The sequence below is a fragment of the Atta colombica genome, unplaced genomic scaffold, assembly GCF_001594045.1.
Source record: "Atta colombica isolate Treedump-2 unplaced genomic scaffold, Acol1.0 scaffold163, whole genome shotgun sequence".
Lineage (NCBI taxonomy): Eukaryota > Metazoa > Arthropoda > Insecta > Hymenoptera > Formicidae > Atta > Atta colombica.
In genome coordinates this window covers 735,533-745,279 of record NW_017259254.1, presented here as the reverse complement: position 1 = coordinate 745,279, position 9,747 = coordinate 735,533, and positions in this window count along the sequence as shown.

The following is a 9,747-nucleotide window of genomic DNA, read 5'->3' as shown; positions in this document are numbered from 1 at the left end:
CATATATATATATATATATATGTATAGGTATAAAATATTTATAATATTTCACTAATCTAATTTTAGATTTTCTGACGACTTTATTATAATAATTAATAAATTACACATATGGCATAATTTACGTGATTAACATCACGCATCGATTAATCGTCCAATACTTTCCGATGCCAGGCAATTAGCTGCAAATTTTAGAGCAGCTTACCGCGACGATACGACTTACGAGTCTACCATCGATTTCGTAACGACTCGGACGCGGAACCCTCAGTATAAATTTACGATATCTAATCTTCCTTTGATTCACACGAAATGCCGCGCGGCCGTCGACACTCTCGTCGTGAAATCCGCCCGACCGCCTCCGTGCCATCACGCATCGCGTGATCCCGCCAATGAGATCGTGCGAGGTTCAGAGAGGGCCGCTGTATACGATCCCGCGGCTGCAATTCGGTGCGCATCGTTAATTAAAATTAATTACGTTTGTCGAGTAATCGTGCGTTTAATTGAATCGCGGGATTCCGCCGCTGAAAGCTTCCGCCCGAGACGAAGGCGGAAAATGGAACGGCGATACCGGTGGCGGAATCGGCATTTTGCACGGGCGCACTTCTCTTTCCGCGTCCTTGATTTTTCTCATGTTGGCACGCCACATTTAATTGCGATTGCAACGATATCATTACATTCTCCGTGTAATTAATGCCGATCGTAATAAAATGTCGTAAAAAGAAAAAAGAATAATTGTCGTAACTCTCCGTTCGTGAGAATCGTCATCGAGAATGAACAACGAGGAAAGCAGATGACGAGAAAGAGAGGTCTCAGCGAATCGGCTTAAAAAAAAAGAGAAACACATTGCAAGGGGTTCTAGAATGCATGCGGAGTACGATCGCAGTTTCTTTCTTTCTTCCTGGGACATTAGACATTTCGGACGGACTCCCCGCCGCGGCGAAGCTACCTCGGCTGATTCGCGTGTAATCACTTCGGACATCGACCGAAAAGCCGCGAGGACTCGCTCGAAAGAGCATCGCAATCTAGCACAATGGGCCATAGGACCGCATTAATACACGCATCAAGCTCTGACGCGTATCGGCTGCGACAATAATTCTGTTTATTCGCACAGAAGTTTGAAACTTGTCGAGACATTAATGCATACCGCAATGACAAAACGTCATAATGTGTAGAAGATGATTTCTGAACAGTAGGTATAGAATTTTCTTGTAAAAGGCAAGAAAATTTTTAACGGTTTATGCCTTTTCAATTTAGCTGTAAAGGACATTATTAACCTTTAAGTAGGTAAGTAGAGTGCTCTGCAAAACATCCCAAACATATAATAAGATTGGAAACAAGACCGTTTATGTTAAATACATTACTTTGAATACGAAGCGCCATTATGGTCTGAATATTAAGATGTTGAACTATATATTATATATATATATTCATACAAATGAATTAATTTCAGAAATGATAATTGCATGTCGATATGGTTGTCAGACTTTCAACAATCAATCTGAAATATTAATAATCCTCTCAAATTTCCGAAATTAATCCCGGCCGAGGCAATATTTTTCGCAATAAGTTTATTACAGTTTTTTAAGATTAATTTGGGAAATTTGCTTTAAAACTCTGCTTTAAAACTTCCAGATTCTTTTTATTTTCCTTTTCTAAAACAAGGTTCTTAATATAATATAAATAACAATGCTAGAGATGCATAGCCATCTATCTATCTAATAAAGATTAAAGGAAACGTAATTAAAAATCTTGATCAAGAAAAGATGGAATTTTATGGAGAAGAAACAACAGAATTTCAATTGATTCACAGTTCTTAAAATTCGGAGCAATTGAAGAATTTGTTGCAACAGTGGGTTGACATTTTATAAGAACGGAGTAAAATGAACTCTAAAATTAAAGTGATAGCAAAAATACCAATATCACGTATTTGGCTACGTTGTGTTAATCTTATTGTGTTAACCTTACAATGTAGTTGACACAAATATATATTTTTCCGGTTTGATGCGTAAGTGAGTTCAGGATATTTAATTTTAAAATATTTCTTATAAATTGAAAGGCTTATTGTGACAATGGATTAACCTACATTTTATAAAAACGGAGTAAATGAACTCTAAAGTTAAAGTGATACGAAAAATACTAATGTCATAAAATGTGAGTTAATCCATTGTTGTAGAAACTCCTCAATTTATAAGAAGTGTCGTTTTAAAATTAAATATACCAAAATTAAACTCATTTACGTATTGAAATTGAACCAGTGACATTTTACAATGTCAACATGTGATAACGACAGGGGGTATATCTTACATTGCGAGAGGCGATTTAATGTATCCGAGTCGAGAAGTCGCACATTAATCGCCACGTCGATCAACGTCGGGAATTTCCCGCGAAGATTACGAGAGAGCTAATTAATTGCGAGGCCGGTCGACGTGCGATCCGCATTAATCAGCATCGAGAGCACGAGAGAGAGGTTGAGAAGCGGGGATGAGGAGGCCCCTTTTACATAAAATTTATGCGCGCCCTCGCAGCGCCTTCGCAGAGAGTCACCCCGATCAGACACGCTGTTGCGCCTCGCCGCTCGTCATTAGGGGGATAATACATATCTTAATGATTACGAAACGAAACACTGACACCGGAGTGGATACGTAAGTACGCCGATGAATGGCGTCCGGACACGGCGGGTGCCCGTCCACCGTTCGCCAACCGAGTGTCATCCCACGCTCCCGCAATCAGCTCCCCATAAACTACAATCACGACACGTGCTATCGCGTTGCCCGGTGCATCGCGGCGCACACCCTGTAGAAATAGATGATAGCCACATTGTGGATTTCAACGCTCTGGGACAGATCAGTGAGGAGCAGATTTTCTAGATATCTTGGACAGGCAGCCACAAGCCTTCTCGAAGTTAGGGATGAAAGACAGCCTAATTTTTTTTACAAAAAAAGGGTTAGATCATTTGTTGATCTAAGATATTTTTTTCAAGGAAAATTCCGTTCTGAAACCTTTTATTTTCTAAGTGCCAAACAGAAATCTTTGCCTTGAATAAAGATTCAAATGTGAACTTTAGTAATCAAGAACTATCTAGCACAAAAAACTGATAATTACGCTAAATGAAAAGAATTATTTTGCTGAAGGAAAAAATTTTATTAAATATAAGAATTGTATACGACTATCAAAATAATTAGACTTAAACTGATTATTAGAACGTCTCAACCTTTTACAGCATTACTCATAATGCTTGAGCGTTCTATATAATTTTTTTTGATAATCCAACAAAATTATTGTCAGATCTTTATTTACCTAAATTTTTAGATATTTCAGCAAAATCTTTCCTTTCATAGTAGATATTATAATAATTTGAATATCGTACTGGATTGTGTCATCTTTCATTAATGCACTTCACGAATTGTTTTACGCCTAAATGTCATATGCAAAAAATATTCCCTTTAACGCTTTAAATAACTCATTGTCTTGCCTGACAATATAGAATCTGTTCTTGCTCTGCAGATTTAACCTTCATGCTTGAAATTCGCTTCGCACCTGTCACGCGGGATACAGTTCACCCGTTGTCTCCAAACACGCTAATCTCGGGAAAATACGAGCGTGCCCGCGAATATTATCGCACACGAAGTTAATTATCGTGGCGAGGGAAGCAAGAAAAAGAAGAAAAAAAGAAAAAATAAAAATGGCAGATGGTCACACGGCGAATACGCGAGTGGAGGAGGCTGTAACGGCGTTATATGCCATTAAAGACAGCAAACATCGTAGCTTTATGCACTGTGGAAAATCACGAAATTGTTCGGGGGACATTAGCACCGAAGTCCGTGAATTCTAATAATCGTCGCTCCCACGACGGGCTAGAGACGGATTGGAGTATCTCATCCATCGTTATCTTCACAAATTCACGGACTCGCAAAGAGATATTTCTAAACTCGCTTATCGTAGTTGCGCAAATTGAAATTAAAATCTAATCTACAATGTGTTCTTTGCCTCCTGTTTCTTGCTTTTTACCACTTTTTTATCTCTTGTGTTTCTGATTTTTATTTTGTTTCTTCGTTTTTTATCCGAAATAAAAATTTCAGAAGAGACAAGAAAGAAACAGAAAGCAAAGAACATTATAGATTAGAGACTTTAGAAATGTTGTCTGTAATAATCTCGTTCAAAAAGATTATATGACCGAGGATAAATCGCAGCCATCGTCGACCTATTGAAACAGCTATGAAACGACTGCAACCGCACGCTTGCGAATATATCTGTCCAATAATCATATCTCAATCGACGATCATTCTCTCGACGTCACGAATAACTTTTACACCTAAGTTTCTAAGCAATCTTTGATTTTCTACGAATAGTCTACACAACTCGAATGATCAATCGGTCTGCCGGGATCGATCGTCGCGAACAATCTCGGACAACCACAATTCAAGACTCGCTGCAATCGAACTTGTGAGATGTTCCTCGATGAAACAACCTCGTTCGATCTCTAGGATTCCTGTTCCCTCGGGCACGCGTCTCTTCATGCGAGTATAATAGGTCGATCAATGACGACGAGGTGTCAAAAGTGTCACTGTGTAAAAACCGTTCCTTTGGGACAATCGCGCGACTAACACTTATCTTCTTGATCAAAGAAAACCCCTGTGAAGTTCCTTGAAGGTATCGTTTCTATACTAAGAAGATCCTTATGGACATAATAAATCTTTTTCTTAAACGCGTGCATGAAAATAAGTTGAAATAATATATATTTAAATAAAATATACGGTTTGTGAATATCAATATGCACTCTTAGCTATTATATTTATAAGGCAGATGAATAACGCGAATTATATTTGTTAAAATTAAGAGTTACAATCTATTGGTTATAATCTAATCTGAAGCCATAAGTTGGTTTGATTTTTTTGAGAAAATTGTGAATTTGAAATTTTAGAAATATTTTTAATCAATAATTTATAATAATTAGTCTAAGATAATAATTTATTTTCTTTTTTTCTTATTTAAAAAGGATTTATTGTCCGTTCTAAACACCCTTATCATTGCCAGAACAATTTTGGATCTTTCTTCAGGATATTGTCGATAAAGTCGCCTGCAAGGTTATCATGACCATTTAAAATTTGCTCCACAATATAAATTCGTAAAAATAGGTCACCAAGGATGATTCTTTGGGACAAAAATATTTCCCAAGGTTAGCAGCCCTCATAATTATTGATACATTCGATCACAACGTGGAATATCTTCCATTTCGAGATCCATTTCTCTTAAATGTATTTGTAAATTATTTCTAGCACGTGCGTTTAGTTACGATATCCTCTTTGTACATATATTTTTTCTAAGTTGTGTCGGACTCTTATCTTTATTATAACTGACTGGAAAAATATATTATTTCCTTCCATTTTTAAATTGGACCTTTCTCACAGGATATTGTCAAAGTCATCTGCAAGGCTATAATGGCCATTTGAAATTTGCTCCGCAATACAAACTCGTAAAAATAGGTCACCAAGGACGATTCTTTGGGACATAAAAATTCCTCAAGGTCAGCAACCCTCATAATTATTTGCAAGATTCATTCTGTTTGCGTATTTCAAGGTACGACCATCTAAGTTAGTCTACTTGCAATTCATACAATAATCTATTTTGACTGGAGTTTTTTATGTTGTAATGGGGCAGTTTATCCCATGTAAGTATTGCTTCCGATGACTTTTTCATAATAACTCAATAGAGATGTGCAAGTAAATATTAGAAACACAAAGACGAACAGCAGGCCGTACAAATGTCCATTTAATTTAAATAGTGAATACAGGCATTCAACCATTTTTGTAAAAATTACCTTGAAATTTGGCCTTGAAATACAACCTTGATTTCCTTCGGTACTTCCAAAGATACATTACTTTTTTACTAATGTCTTGGAAAGAAAAATTTTGCTAAATATTTAAAAAGTCAGTTAGATGTACAGATCTCTGAAAATAATTTTGTTAGACTATCAAAATAATTAAGACTCAATTTGGTTATCAGAATGTAAAAACTTTTTGCAGGATTGCTTAAAATGCTTGACTGTCCTACATAATTATTTTGATAGTTCAAAATTTATTTTCAGTGATACTATTAATTATTTTCTGTGTCGAATTTTTACATATTTCAGCAAAATAGTTTTTTTACATTTGTATTTTATATTAGGTTTTTATATATGAAAAAAATTGATAATACATATTATATATATATTATATAATATAGAGATGACATATAATTTTTAAATACCTGAACTTAAATTTGAATATAAAAATGAGTTATAAGCGAAAGGGATAAGAAAAAGAGTACGTAATATCTTACGATAGTAAATAAATCATTAAAATTAGCGTAACGATTGCAAGAATTAACACAGATATTCGACAATCAAAGATTCGGTTTTATTTCTGGTATCAGAAGATAATTCAAAGCTTTCTAATTACCGAGTAATTAACCTTACACAAGAACGAGTGTCACGTATTATTAACGTAACGTAAGATTCCGCTGTTAATTATGAGAGAATTTTCTTAACAGATTACACTCGTAAATCATTTTCTATGATATCTGTGTACGAGTAGATATTTAGAGCATCATCTAAAACAACGTTTGAAGGTAATGACTTGGTTGTTGATGAGAAATTGATAAATTCCCTGATGCACACATGGATAACAGCGCCAACGCGTATGCGCATTACCGGTTTCAGCAACGCGCATTTTTTTTCTGTGCGATCGTAAAGATCGTAATGCATCGATCTTTTAGTCATAGATCATCAGCGAGTGATAGGTAGGTCGCATGAAGAACATTGTTGCAAGACTTATAGGGCGTGGGATACTCGATCGTGTTGATCTTACTGAACAAATGCGATTGAGTTTTAAGTTAATGATTGGCAAATGATAGTTGCAACGTAATTATATACTAACATCGTAGCCGTTTTCATTTTTGCAAGCATCAACGAAAAAGAACTAATGCATTTTATGCATTCAAGTTATAATATTAAGTTATAATATTCAAGTTATAATATTATACATAGAGGAGATTGTCTGGTAACTAGGGATATGTATTTTGGGATTTCATTATTTTTTTTAAACAATGACAAGATTTTTATGGATTTATTTTAATGAATATTGGATGCTTAGAAGTCAATATTAAAATTTCTTTTTCCTTTTTGTTGTGATTAAAATTTTCGTTATTGCTAAAAAAAAATAAATGTATCTCAAGAGACAACATGTTCCTATATATGACAATGCTCATCAACAAAATCTTGATATTTAGCTTGAGTGCATCCTACATTGATTATTTTAGTAGTTTAATTAAATTAGATCTGCATCTAGTTAAATTTTTTATACCATAGTCTTCCTTACGAGACGAATATGATTCTATAAATTCTCGGTGTAAAATTAAACGAAATATAATTCGCACTACAATTGTACCTTTCCCATATTTCAGAAAATTCAAAGAAGAAATTGGAATAAACGGAAGGTGCTTGTGCGACTAAGTGAAATCTTATTTTCAACGGTACAGCCAATTTTCGAAAGACAGAATAAGGACAGAATGATGTGTCGGTAGGAACTTAATAATCCGCAGTTTCATACATGCCCATAAGGCGAATAGGCGTATATCTATATCTGCGCGAAGCTACGTCACCATTGGCTCTAAGGAAGGCGGCGGTGATAGGACCGAAGCAGGATGCAAACCATTAAACAACAGCTCGCGGGGTGATAGATGGGTCGCATGCCGATCGTTCTTGTTGGCAAGGCCCATTAAAGCGCGTGGGTCCGACTCGAGCTCGCATTTACACCTGAGCTTCGACCACCATCACCACCACCACCACCGTCGCCGTCAGTACACGAGGTCCGACTTAGCGACCGAGAACGCCGACCAGACCAAGAAGGGCACGGTGGAGGGTTCCAGGGGAACGGGAAAGCGAGAGAACTCGGGGCCCCGGGACGTGGCCCGCAGTTAATTGCCAGCATTTAATGAGCGCTCTTTGACGCGCCGCGCGAACCGCCACGGTAAGAGTTGTAATGGCCGCAACAGCGCTTTCCTGACGACTTCGCATATCGTGCGTGCACCGGCTCTGACCAGCAAGCAAAAATTGCCACTCGCGAGAGTATTATCGGCCACCAGCAATAATATTCTCGCCTCGACGAAAACCGATACGAACGATTGAGATATTAGCGCAACTAAACTGCCAAGACAATCTTAGTGAGATCATTTCTTCCAGAGATTTTCCAGTTTAAAAAAGGAATTCTTTAATAAATCGGATCAAGAGAATAATTTCTTTACGATTTTTTTGCCTTTTTCGTCGCAAAAACAAATCGTTATAAGCGTTCACATTCAGAATTGTTGTTCAATAATTGTCAAAGCTAATTTTATTTTCTTTGAAAATAAAATAAAATTAACCTTGAACTATTTTTTTAATTTTATATTAAATTAATATTAAATCTGATTTATACAATTATTATAAATATATAATGAAAAATGTAGCCATTGGCAAAGACACAAAAATTTGTGTTCTATCTTTACATATAATTAAAAAAATTAGAAAGCAAGAAAACAATAGAAAAAAATAAAAAATTATAAAAATCTAAAAATTTGAAGCAGGAAGAAATGTAGAAGAAAAATTTAAGAACAAAAAATGTTTAGGAACTTGAAAACATTCAAAAAAAAAATAGGAAGAAAATCAAAGAAAAAAGTATTTTTCTAAAAGAAACCGAAAGAAAAATAATAACAGACGGAACTGTCATTTCCTATATTTTCTTTTAAATGTCATTTATAACATGTAGTTGGCAGGAAGCTTATACTTACTTAAATTGTGGTTGATCACAATAGTGTCGGCAAAGCTTTATGATCGCACCTTCATTTTTTATCTGAGAACCGTTAGCAACCGACAAAAACATTGCCATTTTGATTTAGTGACCACAATAGCGATCAATGGAAAGCGGTTGTTGGCAAACTATCTGTCCTTACTAAAAAGGAAAGACGACAATCATCAAATTCTTTATCTGCGGGAGCTATCCCGCTCTCTTCTACCTGCGTGCGGTTTACTTGTGATTTCGTCCTTAAAAAAAGAATTGGCAGGATGTACATACAAAGTCAAATACATTCAAAATTGTTTACTCTTTGAATGATGTATATGATTATATATTCATAAATATTCATAAATATTCATAAATATTTACTGTAAATTTTGTAAAATTGATAAATAAATAGCCACATGATATATTTAGAGAGAGAAAGAGAGATTTAAAAAAATTTTTCTCTTCATATTATAAAAATATAAATAAATTATATAATTTCAAAATATATTATCATTCTCTTATAGAGTTGTAACAATGTATATATTTTATACAAATAAATTATATCAAATTTATGTATTTCCATTGCATAAATATAAATTTTAAAATATTTCTATTGCGAGAAGTAAATAACATATATTTTGAACAGTTTATACTAACAACAGTCGATATAATAACATTTGTTGATATAAAATTAAATATATACAGAAAACATGATTTAAATATGAGAAAAATTATTATTATAAGAAATATTTTTCTTCAATATAAAAAAATTGATTTTTTTAATGTACAGTTTATAAAGTTGTAATAAAATAATAAAGTGTAATAATCGACTGACGATGAAAAAGTATTTCTTATATCAGAGAGAAGCCTTAGTAGTAATCCTTTCTATCATTCATTGGGCAGAAGAAATTATACACCCGTGCGTTATCTTCATTATCTTCCGAGCAAAAAAAAA